The 19,553-nt window shown below is 45.5% G+C and overlaps 1 pseudogene; it reads right to left on the reverse strand.

The window, feature by feature from the left end:
* Positions 1 to 14,245: 14,245 nt before the first annotated feature.
* Positions 14,246 to 19,553, reverse strand: part of LOC149972602 (uncharacterized) — a 39,275-nt pseudogene continuing 33,967 nt past the window's right edge.

Genomic DNA, 19,553 nt, shown 5'->3' on the forward strand with positions numbered 1-19,553 from the left:
CCAACTCCATGGGCCTTTTCTACAGTTATGTTACAAATGGTACCCTATTCCCCATGTATTGCACTCATTTTGTCCAGGGCCCATATGACTCTGGTCAAAAGTAGTGCACTATATAGGGAAAAGGGTGCCATTTTGGACAGATACAAGGCCACCAGTTGGGCAACCTGCCTCCTCCTCTGTGGCCAAACTGCCACGCTGTCTTTACTTAATCCTCAGCTATGTGAAATTATAAACACTATTATTATCTCATACAAAGAGCCTTATGGTCTGTGGTCTAGTTAACACATACTGATGTACATGGCAGATGTCACTAACATTGGTGTGTGTGTGTATGGGGGTGTGTGTGTGTGTTGTGACAGAGTAATACTAGACTTCCTGTGCCAGATAATCTGCTATGTGCTAAATGCCCAATAGAATGCAGACACACAAGTTGTTTTATAATGGTGTGACTCACAGAGTACACTCAGAGAGAGAAAAGGAGAGAGATAGAGATGGAAAGAAAGAAAGAGAGAGAGGGCAGGTTACTCTATTGCCTGGGCCAAGTGAGATTGCACCAAAGGGCAGGTGATTTTCTTTTTTTAAAGTCAAGAATTCCAAGAGCCTAAATCATATTTCTGGTTCTGATCTTTCTGGTTCCTCCCCATTGTATAAGTGAAAGACAGACAATTAATGGCATTCATGGTTGTCGGGCAAGTTGAGCCTGCTCTGGGAATGTATTTTACTGATAACAACCAATATACTAAGAATTCCAGTAGTGATCTTTCTGATTCCACCCCTATGTGTAGGCAAGTGATAATAATCTTTGGGGAAACAAAAAAATACTCCTGACTTGCCCAATGGGCAAATTCTTTTCAGACTTTAATGTCAATCCATGAAAGAAAGAAATAAAGGAAGAGTTAAAGAAAGAAAGTGAGAGAGATCTCACCTCTCTCAGAGCAGCTCTCCCGGGGTGTGAGTATGGAGGGGCTGAGGCCTCGGTCCAGTATCTGCCACATCTCCCTCAGTAACCTCTCCAGAGCCACTGACGACAGCAGCAGAGGACCCGATGGGCTGAAAGGGGGTCATGACCTGAGGTCCAGCCGCAGGGAACTCCGTGATTGGCTGAGAGGAGGAGGATGGGTGTTCTCCTTAGTGCTAGGACGCTGAGGAAGAGAGGAGAGAAAGAAGTGACGATAAAGTGTTGTGAAAACATTTTGCCCAGCATGTTGAAGCGGAGTATGATTTCAGAGCCATGTTTCCTCTATTGCTAAAGTTAATAATCCTTTATAGCCCAGACATCAACTCTGTATATTTATTGCATCATTGGTCCTCAAGTCAGGTGGTATCAGACAGTGTATCAGACAGTGTAGACAGATATTACTGTTGTTACCTTGTCTGTCTTTGTCCTTGTGCTGCTGGCCCCAGGGGTTGGTGACCCGGTCTCTGTCTCCGCTGTCCCTCTCTGAGAAGAGAGGCCTCACCAATTTAGGGCCGCTCTTTCTCTGCTTTCTGTGGGCATACTGCAGTTCCTGTAAAGAAAATGCGGCTTACTGCAGTTCCTGTAAAGAAACGTGGCTTACTGCAGTTCCTGGAGAGAAAAGTGGCTTTCTGCAGTTCCTGGAGAGAAACGTGGCTTACTGCAGTTCCTGGAGAGAAACGTGGCTTACTGCAGTTCCTGGAGAGAAACGTGACTTACTGCAGTTCCTGGAGAGAAACGTGGCTTACTGCAGTTCCTGGAGAGAAACGTGGCTTACTGCAGTTCCTGGAGAGAAACGTGGCTTACTGCAGTTCCTGGAGAGAAACTTGGCTTACTGCAGTTCCTGGAGAGAAAAGTGGCTTACTGCAGTTCCTGGAGAGAAAAGTGGCTTACTGCAGTTCCTGGAGAGAAAAGTGGCTTACTGCAGTTCCTGGAGAGAAAAGTGGCTTACTGCAGTTCCTGGAGAGAAAAGTGGCTTACTGCAATTTCTGCAGAGAAACGATCCCTCTGATGGGCATACAGAGCACTGCACTACATTATGAGTCCTAACCTGAGATATGACAATGTCACATTCTGGAGCAGACTGGAGAACAGAGAGAGAGATAAAGTGTGAGAAAATAGAATGGAGAGGTGTGTGTGTGTGTGTGTTGGGGTGTGTGTGTGTCGGGGTGTGTGTGTGCGCATGTGTGAGAGGAGGCATCCAGGTTGTTTATATTTTTTCCCCGGCCCCTGGCGCTGCGTGTGATCTTTGCTGAATCCCCCATAATCCCGCAGAGCATGGGGATCAGGGTGCCCGGCGGGGTGGTAGAACAACACAGGGGAGAATACTTCCTGTCCTAACTGTCAACACTACCACACTACCCCATCAATCACAACACAGCTGGACCACCCCACCCGACCAATCCCAACACAGCTGGACCACACCACCCAACCAATCACAACTGGACCACACCACCCTACAAATCACAACACATCTTTTTAAAATTAGCAAACACAACGTGCCATTGGAACACAGGAGTGATGGTTGTTGAAAATGGGCCTCTAATATGCCTATGTAGATATTCCATAACAAATCTGCCGTTTCCAGCTATAATACTCATTTACAACATTAAAAATGTCTGTACTGCACTTCTGATCAATTGATGATATTTTAAATGGACAATTTTTTTCTTTATTTCTTTCAAAAACCAGGAAATTTATAAGTGAGCCCAAACTTTTGAACGGTAGTGTTTACTGGGAGTGGGAAAGAAACTTCGGACACAGTGCCTCAGACCCTGCACAGGTCTGAGAGGTCCAGCAGGCCTCCAGAAAGATTGAATATTCAGTGGGGATGTTTAATGGACCAAAGACTCAATCAGCTTTTGGGGTTTGTTTTGATATTTTCACTATTGACTATTTTGAAACAGGGATGAATTGGTATTTGTGAATTGACATTGCTTGTTGATGAAATGTGTGATATATATAAATTATTTTTTACAAACACACATTTCATTAACAAGCAATTTCAATCTACAATTGCCTTTTTCAATTTTCGCACCTTTTTCAGCTGTTCCGTCACTTTTAAGATATAGCGGACTAGGGGTTATATGTATGTTTGTAATATATAGTTGAAGTTGGAAGTTTACATACACCTTAGCCAACTACATTTAAACTCAGTTTTTCACAATTCCTGACATTTAATCCTAGTAAAAAATCATGTTTCAGGTCAGTTAGGATCACCACTTTATTTTAAGAATGTGAAATGTCAGAATAATAGTAGAGATAATGATTGATTTCAGCTTTTATTTATTTCATCACATTCCCAGTGGGTCAGAAGTTTACATTCACTCAATTAGTATTCGGCAGCATTGCCTTTTAAATTGTTTAACTTGGGTCAAACGTTTCGGGTAGCCTTCCACAAGCTTCCCACAATAAGTGGGGTGAATTTTGGCCCATTACAGAGTTGGTGTAACGGAGTCAGGTTTGTAAGCCTTCTTGCTCGCACACGCTTTTTCAGTTCTGCTCAGAAATTTTCTATAGGATTGAGGTCAGGGCTTTGTGATGGCCACTCCAATACCATGACTTTGTTGTCCTTAAGCCATTTTGCCACAACTTTGGAAGTATGCTTGGGGTCATTGTCCATTTGGAAGACCCATTTGCGACCAAGCTTTAACTCCCTGACTGATGTCTTGAAATGTTGCTTCAATATATCCACATAATTTTAATTCCTCATGATGCCATCTATTTTGTGAAGTGCACCAGTCCCTCCTGCAGCAAAGCACCCTCACAACATGATGCTGCCACTCCCGTGCTTCACGGTTGGGATGGTGTTCTTCGGCTTGCAAGCCTCCACCTTTTCCCTCCAAACATAACAATGGTCATTATGGCCCAACAGTTCTATTTTTGTTTCAACAGACCAGAGGACAATTCTCAAAAAAGTACAATCTTTGTCCCAATGTGCAGTTGCAAACCGTAGTCTGGCATGTTTATGTCCGTTTTGGAGCAGTGGCTTCTTCCTTGCTGAGCGGCCTTTCAGGTTATGTCGATATAGGGACTCGTTTTACTGGGAATATAGATACTTTTGTACTTGTTTCCTCCAGCATCTTCACTAGGTCCTTTGCTGTTGTTCTGGGATTGATTTGCACTTTTCGCACCAAAGTACGTTCATCTCTAGGAGACAGAACGCGTCTCCTTCCTGAGCAGTATGACAGCTGCGTGATCCCATGGTGTTTAAACTTGGGTACGATTGTTTGTACAGATGAACATGGTACCTTTAGGCATTTGGAAATTGCTCCCAAGGATGAACCAGACTTTTGGAGGTCCACAAAAAAATTATCTGAGGTCTTGGCTGATTTCTTTTGATTTTCCCCTGATGTCAAGCAAAGAAGCACTGAGTTTGAAGGTAGGCCTTGAAATACATCCACAGGTACACAGATACAGTGAATTATAAGTGAAATAATCTGTCTGTAAACAATTGTTGGAAAAATTACTTGTGTCATGCACAAAGTAGATGTCCTAACCGACTTGCCAAAACTATAGTTTGTTAACAATAAATGTTTGGAGTGGTTGAAAAACGAGTTTTAATGACTCCACCCTAAGTGTACGTAAACTTCCGACTTCAACTGTATATATATATATATATATATTACAAACATACACATTTCATCAACAAGCAATGTCAAAACACATATAACCCCTAGTCCGCTATATCTTAAAAGTGACGGAACAGCTGAAAAAGGTGCGAAAATTGAAAAAGGCAATTGTAGATTGACATTGCTTGTTAATGAAATGTGTGTTTGTAAAAAATAATTTATATATATCACACATTTCATCAACAAGCAATGTCAATTCACAAATACCAATTCATCCCTGTTTCAAAATAGTCAATAGTGAAAATATCAAAACAAACCCCAAAAGCTGATTGAGTCTTTGGTCCATTAAACATCACCACTGAATATTCAATCTTTCTGGAGGCCTGCTGGCCCTCTCAGACCTGTGCAGGGTCTGAGGCACTGTGTCCGAAGCCTCTGTCCCACTCCCAGTACCTTCTGCCACATGACAACTTGTTCTTGTTTCTTTTTTCTGTGTGTCCAGTGGAGGTATGCCTCTGTCCTGAGTGTCCTCAAACGTCTCCTGTGTTCTCAAAACGTTTTGCCTATACAGTGCCTTGCGAAAGTATTCGGCCCCCTTGAACTTTGCGACCTTTTGCCACATTTCAGGCTTCAAACATAAATATATAAAACTGTATTTTTTTGTGAAGAATCAACAACAAGTGGGACACAATCATGAAGTGGAACGACATTTATTGGATATTTCAAACTTTTTTAACAAATCAAAAACTGAAAAATTGGGCATGCAAAATTATTCAGCCCCTTTAAGTTAATACTTTGTAGCGCCACCTTTTGCTGCGATTACAGCTGTAAGTCGCTTGGGGTATGTCTCTATCAGTTTTGCACATCGAGAGACTGACATTTTTTCCCATTCCTCCTTGCAAAACAGCTCGAGCTCAGTGAGGTTGGATGGAGAGCATTTGTGAACAGCAATTTTCAGTTCTTTCCACAGATTCTCGATTGGATTCAGGTTCTGGACTTTTACTTGGCCATTCTAACACCTGGATATGTTTATTTTTGAACCATTCCATTGTAGATTTTTGCAGACTCCATCAGGTTTTCTTCCAGAATGGTCCTGTATTTGGCTCCATCCATCTTCCCATCAATTTTAACCATCTTCCCTGTCCCTGCTGAAGAAAAGCAGGCCCAAACCATGATGCTGCCACCACCATGTTTGACAGTGGGGAGTGGGGACAGTGGGGACAGTGGGGATGGTGTTGCTTTTACGCCAAACATAACGTTTTGCATTGTTGCCAAAAAGTTCAATTTTGGTTTCATCTGACCAGAGCACCTTCTTCCACATGTTTGGTGTGTCTCCCAGGTGGCTTGTGGCAAACTTTAAACAACACTTTTTATGGATATCTTTAAGAAATGGCTTTCTTCTTGCCACTCTTCCATAAAGGCCAGATTTGTGCAATATACAACTGATTGTTGTCCTATGGACAGAGTCTCCCACCTCAGCTGTAGATCTCTGCAGTTCATCCAGAGTGATCATGGGCCTCTTGGCTGCATCTCTGATCAGTCTTCTCCTTGTATGAGCTGAAAGTTTAGAGGGACGGCCAGGTCTTGGTAGATTTGCAGTGGTCTGATACTCCTTCCATTTCAATATTTTCGCTTGCACAGTGCTCCTTGGGATGTTTAAAGCTTGGGAAATCTTTTTGTATACAAATCCGGCTTTAAACTTCTTCACAACAGTATCTCGGACCTGCATGGTGTGTTCCTTGTTCTTCATGATGTTCTCTGCGCTTTTAACGGACCTCTGAGACTATCACAGTGCAGGTGCATTTATACGGAGACTTGATTACACACAGGTGGATTGTATTTATCATCATTAGTCATTTAGGTCAACATTGGATCATTCAGAGATCCTCACTGAACTTCTGGAGAGAGTTTGCTGCACTGAAAGTAAAGGGGCTGAATAATTTTGCACGCCCAATTTTTCAGTTTTTGATTTGTTAAAAAAGTTTGAAATATCCAATAAATGTCGTTCCACTTCATGATTGTGTCCCACTTGTTGTTGATTCTTCACAAAAAAATAAAGTTTTATATCTTTGTTTGAAGCCTGAAATGTGGCAAAAGGTCACAAAGTTCAAGGGGGCCGAATACTTTCGCAAGGCACTGTAGCATTGATACAAAGCCCCATCTTCTGCCCTGAATGTATATGACCGAGGCAAACTCTCCTCCCATACTCGCCTTTCTATCCCACAAATCCAGACCACGAATTCAAACCACATCCTGAGCTGCTAACGGTGACAACACTCTAGCAGTTTTGTCATAGAGTTTTAGTCTTGCCTTCAGCAGTAGGGCCCTGTCCTTCACAGCTAATGAGAAGTCATTCAGGCAGAAACTGGGCAACCTGGAATGTAACTTGCGTCCCATTAAGATTTCTGCAGGTGACCGGCCACATTCCAAGGGCGCTGCTCTGTAAGACAATAAAGCCAAGTGTGGATGAGCCCCACTGTGTGTTGCCTTTTTTATTAACCTGTTTATTAACACTCTTCGGAGGACAAATATCGTAGTATTTTTTACAGCTTTTTTGCTACATATACATACATTTTACATACATGGTACTTTTATATAAAGCTGTCACATAACAATAATACATTACCAAACACCAGCTCTTTAATCTCAAATCTCAAGCCACTCTCAGACCATCCAACCTATCACTATAGACCAACCCTCAGCCACTCTCAGACCATCCCACCTATCACCATAGACCAACACTCAGCCACTCTCAGACCATCCAACCTATCACCATAGACCAACCCTCAGCCACTCTCAGACCATTCCAACCTATCACCATAGACCAACCCTCAGCCACTCTCAGACCATCCAACCTATCACCATAGACCAACCCTCAGCCACTCTCAGACCATCCCACCTATCACCATAGACCAACCCTCAGCCACTCTCAGACCATCCCACCTATCACCATAGACCTCAGCTCTTTAATCTCAACCCTCAGCCACTCTCAGACCATCCAACCTATCACCATAGACCAACCCTCAGCCACTCTCAGACCATTCCAACCTATCACCATAGACCAACCCTCAGACACTCTCAGACCACCCACTTATCACCATAGACCAACCCTCAGCCACTCTCAGACCACCCACTTATCACCATAGACCAACCCTCAGCCACTCTCAGATCATCCCACCTATCACCATAGACCAACCCTCAGCCACTCTCAGACCATCCCACCTATCACCATAGACCAACCCTCAGCCACTCTCAGACCATCCCACCTATCACCATAGACCTCAGCTCTTTAATCTCAACCCTCAGCCACTCTCAGACCATCCCACCTATCACCATAGACCAACCCTCAGCCACTCTCAGACCATCCCACCTATCACCATAGACCAACCCTCAGCCACTCTCAGACCATCCCACCTATCACCATAGACCAACCCTCAGCCACTCTCAGACCATCCCACCTATCACCATAGACCAACCCTCAGCCACTCTCAGACCATCCCACCTATCACCATAGACCTCAGCTCTTTAATCTCAACCCTCAGCCACTCTCAGACCATCCCACCTATCACCATAGACCAACCCTCAGCCACTCTCAGACCATCCCACCTATCACCATAGACCAACCCTCAGCCACTCTCAGACCATTCCAACCTATCACCATAGACCAACCCTCAGCCACTCTCAGACCATCCACCCTATCACCATAGACCAACCCTCAGCCACTCTCAGACCATCCCACCTATCACCATAGACCAACCCTCAGACACTCTCAGACCACCCCACCTATCACCATAGACCAACCCTCAGCCACTCTCAGACCATCCCACCTATCACCATAGAGCAACCCTCAGCCACTCTCAGAACATCCCACCTATCACCATAGACCTCAGCTCTTTAATCTCAACCCTCAGCCACTCTCAGACCATCCAACCTATCACCATAGACCAACCCTCAGCCACTCTCAGACCATTCCAACCTATCACCATAGACCAACCCTCAGACACTCTCAGACCACCCACCTATCACCATAGACCAACCCTCAGCCACTCTCAGACCATCCCACCTATCACCATAGACCAACCCTCAGCCACTCTCAGACCATCCCAACTATCACCATAGACCAACCCTCAGCCACTCTCAGACCATCCCACCTATCACCATAGACCTCAGCTCTTTAATCTCAACCCTCAGCCACTCTCAGACCATCCCACCTATCACCATAGACCAACCCTCAGCCACTCTCAGACCATCCCACCTATCACCATAGACCAACCCTCAGCCACTCTCAGACCATTCCACCTATCACCATAGACCAACCCTCAGCCACTCTCAGACCATCCCACCTATCACCATAGACCGACCCTCAGCCACTCTCAGACCATCCCACCTATCACCATAGACCAACCCTTAGCCACTCTCAGACCATTCCACCTATCACCATAGACCAACCCTCAGCCACTCTCAGACCATCCCACCTATCACCATAGACCGACCCTCAGCCACTCTCAGACCATCCCACCTATCACCATAGACCAACCCTCAGCCACTCTCAGACCATCCCACCTATCACCATAGACCAACCCTCAGCCACTCTCAGACCATCACACCAATCACTATAAAACACCCTCATTTGATGTCCATGTGTCATACACTTTTCAATTGTGCTGTGATGTTTTACAAAATGTTTGAATCTTTCTAATCGTATAGTATCCACAGATTGTGAGCTAAAGATTAAAACCTTTCCTACGAGTAATATTATATTATTATTGACTGACTATGGCTTTCCAAATCGACTAACACTGCTATTTGTAAGGTTCATTTTAAGTGCATGTTGTGATTTTTTAACCATTCCTGAACCTGTGACCAGAAACAAGCTACATAGGGGCAATACCAGAATAAATTATCTATCGATTCTGTCTCTTCGCAACTAAATCTACAGAGCTGAGATTGTTGTATGGCCCATATATCATTCTGTTGGGGGCAAGAATGTTATAGAATAATTCAATTGAAAAACTCTGTTGAGTGAAGTGTAGTTTTTTGTACCAGTTCATAAACCATGTGCCATGAAATTGCCTTTTTTAAGAGTCTCTTCACGATTTGCACACCTTTTTCAGTCTTTGCGTTACATTTAGGATATAGAGCACTAGAGGTTATATGTCTGAACTCATAACGCTCTGCAAACATCTCAAACTCACTGCAAGCAAACTGAGGAGCATTATCAGAAACCACCACTAGGGGAATCCCATGCCAAGCAAAACATGATTTCAAGTACAAAAGGACAGTCTTTGCTGTTGTGCTGGACAAGAGTGCAATTTCAGGGTAATTTGACAAGTAGACGATAGTCAAGAAATAGTCCTTACCATTGCAGTGAAACAAGAAGACTCCAACCTTCTTCCAGGCTGTGGTGGGTACCTCTCCAATAGCCATGGGCTCCTTGGGCTGTCTATAATGAAATTTGAGACATGCATCACAATTTGGTTAATCAGCTCCCAGATGTCCTTCATGCACACTCTGTAGCATCTCCTGGTGCTTTGAAGTAGGTATCACCATTCTATTGTCCTTCATGCACACTCTGTAGCATCTCCTGGTGCTTTGAAGTAGGTATCACCATTCTATTGTCCTTCATGCACACTCTGTAGCATCTCCTGGTGCTTTGAAGTAGGTATCACCATTCCATTGTCCTTCATGCACACTCTGTAGCATCTCCTGGTGCTTTGAAGTAGGTATCACCATTCTATTGTCCTTCATGCACACTCTGTAGCATCTCCTGGTGCTTTGAAGTAGGTATCACCATTCCATTGTCCTTCATGCACACTCTGTAGCATCTCCTGGTGCTTTGAAGTAGGTATCACCATTCTATTGTCCTTCATGCACACTCTGTAGCATCTCCTGGTGCTTTGAAGTAGGTATCACCATTCTATTGTCCTTCATGCACACTCTGTAGCATCTCCTGGTGCTTTGAAGTAGGTATCACCATTCCATTGTCCTTCATGCAAACTCTGTAGCATCTCCTGGTGCTTTGAAGTAGGTATCACCATTCCATTGTCCTTCATGCACACTCTGTAGCATCTCCTGGTGCTTTGAAGTAGGTATCACCATTCTATTGTCCTTCATGCACACTCTGTAGCATCTCCTGGTGCTTTGAAGTAGGTATCACCATTCTATTGTCCTTCATGCACACTCTGTAGCATCTCCTGGTGCTTTGAAGTAGGTATCACCATTCCATTGTCCTTCATGCAAACTCTGTAGCATCTCCTGGTGCTTTGAAGTAGGTATCACCATTCTATTGTCCTTCATGCACACTCTGTAGCATCTCCTGGTGCTTTGAAGTAGGTATCACCATTCCATTGTCCTTCATGCAAACTCTGTAGCATCTCCTGGTGCTTTGAAGTAGGTATCACCATTCCATTGTCCTTCATGCAAACTCTGTAGCATCTCCTGGTGCTTTGAAGTAGGTATCACCATTCCATTGTCCTTCATGCACACTCTGTAGCATCTCCTGGTGCTTTGAAGTAGGTATCACCATTCTATTGTCCTTCATGCACACTCTGTAGCATCTCCTGGTGCTTTGAAGTAGGTATCACCATTCTATTGTCCTTCATGCACACTCTGTAGCATCTCCTGGTGCTTTGAAGTAGGTATCACCATTCCATTGTCCTTCATGCAAACTCTGTAGCATCTCCTGGTGCTTTGAAGTAGGTATCACCATTCTATTGTCCTTCATGCACACTCTGTAGCATCTCCTGGTGCTTTGAAGTAGGTATCACCATTCCATTGTCCTTCATGCAAACTCTGTAGCATCTCCTGGTGCTTTGAAGTAGGTATCACCATTCTATTGTCCTTCATGCACACTCTGTAGCATCTCCTGGTGCTTTGAAGTAGGTATCACCATTATATTGTCCTTCATGCACACTCTGTAGCATCTCCTGGTGCTTTGAAGTAGGTATCACCATTCTATTGTCCTTCATGCACACTCTGTAGCATCTCCTGGTGCTTTGAAGTAGGTATCACCATTCTATTGTTCTTCAACATCACTCCATTGACCACTGACAGCTCTGCCCTTAGTGGGAAGTACCAGCCATTGCCAGCCATTTTCCAGATTATGGATCACTTTGCAAAGAATGGGATCTGTTGTGGTCTCTTAAGCTATTCTCCTTAGCTGCTGCTCAGAAACAGGAAGTGACTCCCTGACCATATTCACATGCAAGACAACCTCCTCCATAGACTCCTGACTGAGGCTGATTTGGGACACCACTGGTGGAGCCCTTGAGAGGGCATCTGCTACCACTAAAGTTGACCCAGGCACATAAGTTAGAATAAAATCATAGCGTTGCAACCTCATCATCATCCTTTGGAGACGAGGAGGCATGTCATTCAGATTTAGAGAGATTGGAATACGGGGTTCATGGTCTGTTTCTAGAATCACCTTTGGAGACGAGGAGGCATGTCATTCAGATTTAGAGAGATTGGAATACGGGGTTCATGGTCTGTTTCTAGAATCACCTTTGGAAAGCCAGAAATGTAACAGTGAAACTTGTCACAACCAACGACCAACCCTGGGCACTCCTTTTCTATTAGAGCATAACGCTTCTCAGCATCAGTCAAAGGAAGGGCTGCATAATCCACAGGCTTCCACACACCTTGATGCTCCTGAAACAGCACGGCTCCAATGCCATCTTTGGAGGCGTCCGTCGACAGTAGGCCTGTCAGGTTCTAAAAGAGTTAGCACTGGCTCTTCAGCCAAAATGTTCTTCACATTGTTCCACTCTCTTTCATGTTCTCTGTTCCATGAGAACTCTGTCTTATCCTGAAGGAGTGTCCTTAAGTTCACTGTTTAAGCTGACAGGTTTGATAAACTTCCCCAAATAATTGACCATACCCAAAACACGCTGAATGCATTTCCTATCTGTGGGATTAGCCATCTCCCTCATCGCTTTGACCTTGGCATGATCAGGCTGCACACCCTCCGAGGACAGTTTATCCCCAAGAAATGTGATTTCCTTCACACAGAACTGACATTTAGCCCGATTTAGCATCAAACCATGCTTCTGTACCCTCTGCAGACTCTTTTCCAGACTCTCATTGTGTTCCTGAATAGTGGACCCCCAGACCACACAATCCTCCACATACACTCAAACTAACTCTATAGCCTTGGGAAAGAGGTCAGGGGCAGATCTTATGCCGAAAGGTAACCTCTTAAAGGAATATCTTCCAAAGGGGGTATTGACTCTACAAAGCTTGGTGCTGCATCTAACTTGGAGAAATAGTGTGCACCAGCCATTTCACACACCATCTCCTCCCTCTTGGGAATCTGAAAATGCTCCCTTTTGATACATTTATTGAGGTCCTTGGGGTCCATACAGACTTTCAGAACTCTATTCCTTTTCCAAACACACCATAGAATTGGCCCAGTCTGTTGGCTCCTCTGTTTTCACGAGCACATTGAGTTTCACCATTCCTCCCAACTCCTCCTTTAGATCCTTCTGTAGTGGCCCCGGAAATGTGGGTGGTGCATGAATCACTGACTTGGCATTCTCTGTGAGAGCAACAGAGTGAATGAGAGACAATGCTCCAAATCCTGTGAACACATCTGAATATCTTTGAGCAATCTCCTCACCATTTTGATCACTTGTCAACCGTTGAACACTGTGCAGCCAGTCAAAGTCATTAATGGTGTACACGTACTTAACAAGTCCCAACAACTCACATGCTGTACCCCCAAAAAGAGAATTATGCTCCTCTGGTACTATCACAAACATAAGTGTGTGGCTTCTTGTTATCCCCTTTACAGTTAGCGGACACAAAAGTCTCAATTGCTTGGCTTTGAGAGCCACAGCCTTTGCATGATGAATGGTTTGTGCTTCAGCTCATGAAAATCCCTCATATTGATTAGGTTGGCTCTAGCTCCTGTATCCAGCTTGAGGGTCAAACTTGTACCACTGACCACGAATGGTACAACCCAATGTCCGTCCTCCATGCAATCCACAGTGCCCAAAAATAAATCACTTTGTTCATTCTCCTCCTCCTCCAGACAATGGTGTGAACATTTTGTCTCCACTACTTGTCCTTTGCTAAACATATTTTTCCAAAGAAATGTTTCCCCTTGTACTTGTAGCAACATTTTTCCAAAGACAGGACACTTCCTGGCATGGTGCCACACCTGTTACAATCATATTGCTTGTGGCTCCTTTGATCAGTCATATTGCTTGTGGCTTCCTTTGCTCATAGCGCCCCCTTGTGTCCTTGTCTACAAAAGCAACTGCTGCACTTTCCACCTCCCTAGCAGTGTTTGCTGGTGTGGAGCTAAAGGTTTTAATATGCAATTGTGCCAGCTCATTCGCATGACATATTTTTACTGCAGTGTTCAAATGTAACTCACTTTTCCGCAGCAATCTTTCTCTAACTCTGGAGTCACTTATACCAAACACAATCTGATCTCGAAGCATAGATGAGGTTAGGTCTACAAAATGACACGTCTGTGCTTGTCATTTCAAATCTGTAAGAAAGACGTCAAACATTTCACCTTGCTGTTGAATACGACAGCGAAACAAATAACGTTAAAAAAAGGAAGATGTATTGATGTGGTTCTGAGTGATGGTTTACGACACTCTTTTACGACACCTATGGTATATATGTGGCAATGGCGGAATAACTGTGATTGATGGTGATGGTGGTCTTTGCTCGCTGGAACTAACAAAGTAACACAGTAAAAGAGTGTCGTAAACCATCCCTCAGAACCACATCAACACAGTATGGTTATCTGGTATCTTGTCTATATAGCCTAGCACTCATCATGCAGAAAGAGCTGTGTCTTTTAATTATGTGATATGGTGAAGCAGTGTTAGTATGTGTTTTCTACAGTAGCATCAATCCTACCCTCCAGTCCAGCGTCGGCCAGTTGTGCCCAGAGCCTGTTGCACATCTTAATCAGCTGCTGCTTGTCTCAGGTCAGACGGGTGATATACTGTACTGCTTGCTTCAGTTTGGACTAAAGGAGATGGTCACTGAGATGGGCGCTGAGCTTACCTCCCCACACCCTGGCCCATACCTCCTTGCCACACCAGGCTTCAGGCCCTGGGTCGGCTGCTGTTGTCTAAAACACAAGTTCTCCTTCTGGAGCTGCCTCACCATCTCACACTTAAGGAAGAGAGGAAGGGAGAGAGAGAGGGATAGAGAGAGAGATAGGTGTATATGGACTAGGGTTGTCACTACAATACCTGATTTTCCATGGCAAAAAGGAAAACACAAAACAGACAAAACTTTTTAGTTCTTTAAAAACCTGCTTCATGTAACATATAGTTTGTTATAGCTTGAAAAATAAACAAATGTGATTATGGGTCAACATACTTGTTACCAACATGAATATGGACAGTGGATGCAACAGACACAGCAACACAATGGAACATATTCTCCACCATCACTGTGTGTTTAGTAACCTCTATATCTACCTCTTCACAGATGATGGGATCCCTTCTGCTGGCTGAGATGGTTTACCTCTTCACAGATGATGGGATCCCTTCTGCTGGCTGAGATGGTTTACCTCTTCACAGATGATGGGATCCCTTCTGCTGGCTGAGATGGTTTACCTCTTCACAGATGATGGGATCCCTTCTGCTGGCTGAGATGGTTTACCTCTTCACAAACAATGGGATCCCTTCTGCTGGCTGAGATGGTTTACCGCTTCACAAACAATGGGATCCCTTCTGCTGGCTGAGATGGTTTATATCTTCACAAACAATGGGATCCCTTCTGCTGGCTGAGATGGTTTATATCTTCACAAACAATGGGATCCCTTCTGCTGGCTGAGATGGTTTAACCGCTTCACAAACAATGGGATCCCTTCTGCTGGCTGAGATGGTTTACCTCTTCAAGATGATGGGATCCATTCTGTTGGCTGAGATGGTTTACCTCTTCACAGATGATGGGATCCCTTCTGCTGGCTGAGATGGTTTACCTCTTCACAGATGATGGGATCCCTTCTGCTGGCTGAGCTGGTTTACCTCTTCACAGATGATGGGATCCCTTCTGCTGGCTGAGATGGCTTACCTCTTCACAGATGATGGGATCCCTTCTGCTGGCTGAGATGGTTTACCTCTTCACAGATGATGGGATCCCTTCTGCTGGCTGAGATGGTTTACCTCTTCAAGATGATGGGACCCCTTCTGTTGGCTGAGATGGTTTACCTCCTCACAGATGATGGGATCCCTTCTGCTGGCTGAGATGGTTTACCTCTTCACAGATGATGGGATCCCTTCTGCTGGCTGAGATGGTTTACCTCTTCACAGATGATGGGATCCCTTCTGCTGGCTGAGATGGTTTACCTCTTCACAGATGATGGGATCCCTTCTGCTGGCTGAGATGGTTTACCTCTTCACAGATGATGGGATCCCTTCTGCTGGCTGAGATGGTTTACCTCTTCACAGATGATGAGATCCCTTCTGCTGGCTGAGATGGTTTACCTCTTCACAGATGATGGGATCACTTCTGCTGGCTGAGATGGTTTACCTCTTCACAGATGATAGGATCCCTTCTGCTGGCTGAGATGGTTTACCTCTTCACAGATGATGGGATCCCTTCTGCTGGCTGAGATGGTTTAACTCTTCACAGATGATGGGATCCCTTCTGCTGGCTGAGATGGTTTACCCCTTCACAGATGATGGGATCCCTTCTGCTGGCTGAGATGGTTTACCTCTTCACAGATGATGGGTTCCCTTCTGCTGGCTGAGATGGTTTACCCCTTCACAGATGATGGGATCCCTTCTGCTGGCTGAGATGGTTTACCTCTTCAAGATGATGGGATCCCTTCTGCTGGCTGAGATGGTTTACCGCTTCACAGATGATGGGATCCCTTCTGCTGGCTGAGATGGTTTACCTCTTCAAGATGATGGGATCCCTTCTGCTGGCTGAGATGGTTTACTTCTTCACAGATGATGGGATCCCTTCTGCTGGCTGAGATGGTTGACCTCTTCACAGACGATGGGATCCCTTCTGCTGGCTGAGATGGTTTACCTCTTCACAGATGATGGGATCCCTTCTGCTGGCTAGGATGGTTTACCTCTTCACAGATGATGGGATCCCTTCTGCTGGCTGAGATGGTTTACCTCTTCACAGATGATGGGATCCCTTCTGCTGGCTGAGATGGTTTACCTCTTCACAGATGATGGGATCCCTTCTGCTGGCTGAGATGGTTTACCCCTTCACAGATGATGGGATCCCTTCTGCTGGCTGAGATGGTTTACCTCTTCAAGATGATGGGATCCATTCTGCTGGCTGAGATGGTTTACCTCTTCACAGATGATGGGATCCCTTCTGCTGGCTGAGATGGGCTTTACCTCTTCACAGATGATGGGATCCCTTCTGCTGGCTGAGATGGTTGACCTCTTCACAGATGATGGGATCCCTTCTGCTGGCTGAGATGGTTTACCTCTTCACAGATGATGGGATCCCTTCTGCTGGCTGAGATGGTTTACCTCTTCACAGATGATGGATCCCTTCTGCTGGCTGAGATGGGGTTTACCTCTTCACAGATGATGGGATCCCTTCTGCTGGCTGAGATGGTTTACCTCTTCACAGATGATGGGATCACTTCTGCTGGCTGAGATGGTTTACCCCTTCACAGATGATGGGATCCATTCTGCTGGCTGAGATGGTTTACCTCTTCACAGATGATGGGATCCCTTCTGCTGGCTGAGATGGTTTACCTCTTCAAGATGATGGGATCCCTTCTGCTGGCTGAGATGGTTTACCCCTTCACAGATGATGGGATCCCTTCTGTTGGCTGAGATGGTTTACCGCTTCACAGATGATGGAATCAATTCTGCTGGCTGAGATGGTTTACCTCTTCACAGATGATGGGATCCCTTCTGCTGGCTGAGATGGTTTACCTCTTCACAGATGATGGGATCCCTTCTGCTGGCTGAGATGGTTTACCTCTTCACAGATGATGGGATCCCTTCTGCTGGCTGAGATGGTTTACCCCTTCACAGATGATGGGATCCCTTCTGCTGGCTGAGATGGTTTACCTCTTCAAGATGATGGGATCCCTTCTGCTGGCTGAGATGGTTTACCCCTTCACAGATGATGGGATCCCTTCTGTTGGCTGAGATGGTTTACCGCTTCACAGATGATGGAATCAATTCTGCTGGCTGAGATGGTTTACCCCTTCACAGATGATGGGATCCCTTCTGCTGGCTGAGATGGTTTACCTCTTCAAGATGATGGGATCCATTCTGCTGGCTGAGATGGTTTACCTCTTCACAGATGATGGGATCCCTTCTGCTGGCTGAGATGGGCTTTACCTCTTCACAGATGATGGGATCCCTTCTGCTGGCTGAGATGGTTGACCTCTTCACAGATGATGGGATCCCTTCTGCTGGCTGAGATGGTTTACCTCTTCACAGATGATGGGATCCCTTCTGCTGGCTGAGATGGTTTACCTCTTCACAGATGATGGATCCCTTCTGCTGGCTGAGATGGGGTTTACCTCTTCACAGATGATGGGATCCCTTCTGCTGGCTGAGATGGTTTACCTCTTCACAGATGATGGGATCACTTCTGCTGGCTGAGATGGTCTACCCCTTCACAGATGATGGGATCCATTCTGCTGGCTGAGATGGTTTACCTCTTCACAGATGATGGGATCCCTTCTGCTGGCTGAGATGGTTTACCTCTTCAAGATGATGGGATCCCTTCTGCTGGCTGAGATGGTTTACCCCTTCACAGATGATGGGATCCCTTCTGTTGGCTGAGATGGTTTACCGCTTCACAGATGATGGAATCAATTCTGCTGGCTGAGATGGTTTACCTCTTCACAGATGATGGGATCCCTTCTGCTGGCTGAGATGGTTTACCTCTTCACAGATGATGGGATCCCTTCTGCTGGCTGAGATGGTTTACCTCTTCACAGATGATGGGATCCCTTCTGCTGGCTGAGATGGTTTACCCCTTCACAGATGATGGGATCCCTTCTGCTGGCTGAGATGGTTTACCTCTTCAAGATGATGGGATCCCTTCTGCTGGCTGAGATGGTTTACCTCTTCACAGATGATGGGATCCCTTCTGCTGGCTGAGATGGTTTACCTCTTCACAGATGACGGATCCCTTCTGCTGGCTGAGATGGGGTTTACCTCTTCACAGATGATGGGATCCCTTCTGCTGGCTGAGATGGTTTACCTCTTCAAGATGATGGGATCCCTTCTGCTGGCTGAGATGGTTTACCTCTTCACAGATGATGGGATCCCTTCTGCTGGCTGAGATGGTTGACCTCTTCACAGACGATGGGATCCCTTCTGCTGGCTGAGATGGTTTACCTCTTCACAGATGATGGGATCCCTTCTGCTGGCTAGGATGGTTTACCTCTTCACAGATGATGGGATCCCTTCTGCTGGCTGAGATGGTTTACCTCTTCACAGATGATGGGATCCCTTCTGCTGGCTGAGATGGTTTACCTCTTCACAGATGATGGGATCCCTTCTGCTGGCTGAGATGGTTTACCCCTTCACAGATGATGGGATCCCTTCTGCTGGCTGAGATGGTTTACCTCTTCAAGATGATGGGATCCATTCTGCTGGCTGAGATGGTTTACCTCTTCACAGATGATGGGATCCCTTCTGCTGGCTGAGATGGGCTTTACCTCTTCACAGATGATGGGATCCCTTCTGCTGGCTGAGATGGTTGACCTCTTCACAGATGATGGGATCCCTTCTGCTGGCTGAGATGGTTTACCTCTTCACAGATGATGGGATCCCTTCTGCTGGCTGAGATGGTTTACCTCTTCACAGATGATGGATCCCTTCTGCTGGCTGAGATGGGGTTGACCTCTTCACAGATGATGGGATCCCTTCTGCTGGCTGAGATGGTTTACCTCTTCACAGATGGTGGGATCACTTCTGCTGGCTGAGATGGTTTACCCCTTCACAGATGATGGGATCCATTCTGCTGGCTGAGATGGTTTACCTCTTCACAGATGATGGGATCCCTTCTGCTGGCTGAGATGGTTTACCTCTTCAAGATGATGGGATCCCTTC

The sequence above is a fragment of the Oncorhynchus mykiss genome, chromosome 23, assembly GCF_057628025.1.
Source record: "Oncorhynchus mykiss isolate SJ-2025 chromosome 23, ASM5762802v1, whole genome shotgun sequence".
Taxonomy (NCBI): Eukaryota; Metazoa; Chordata; class Actinopteri; order Salmoniformes; family Salmonidae; genus Oncorhynchus; species Oncorhynchus mykiss.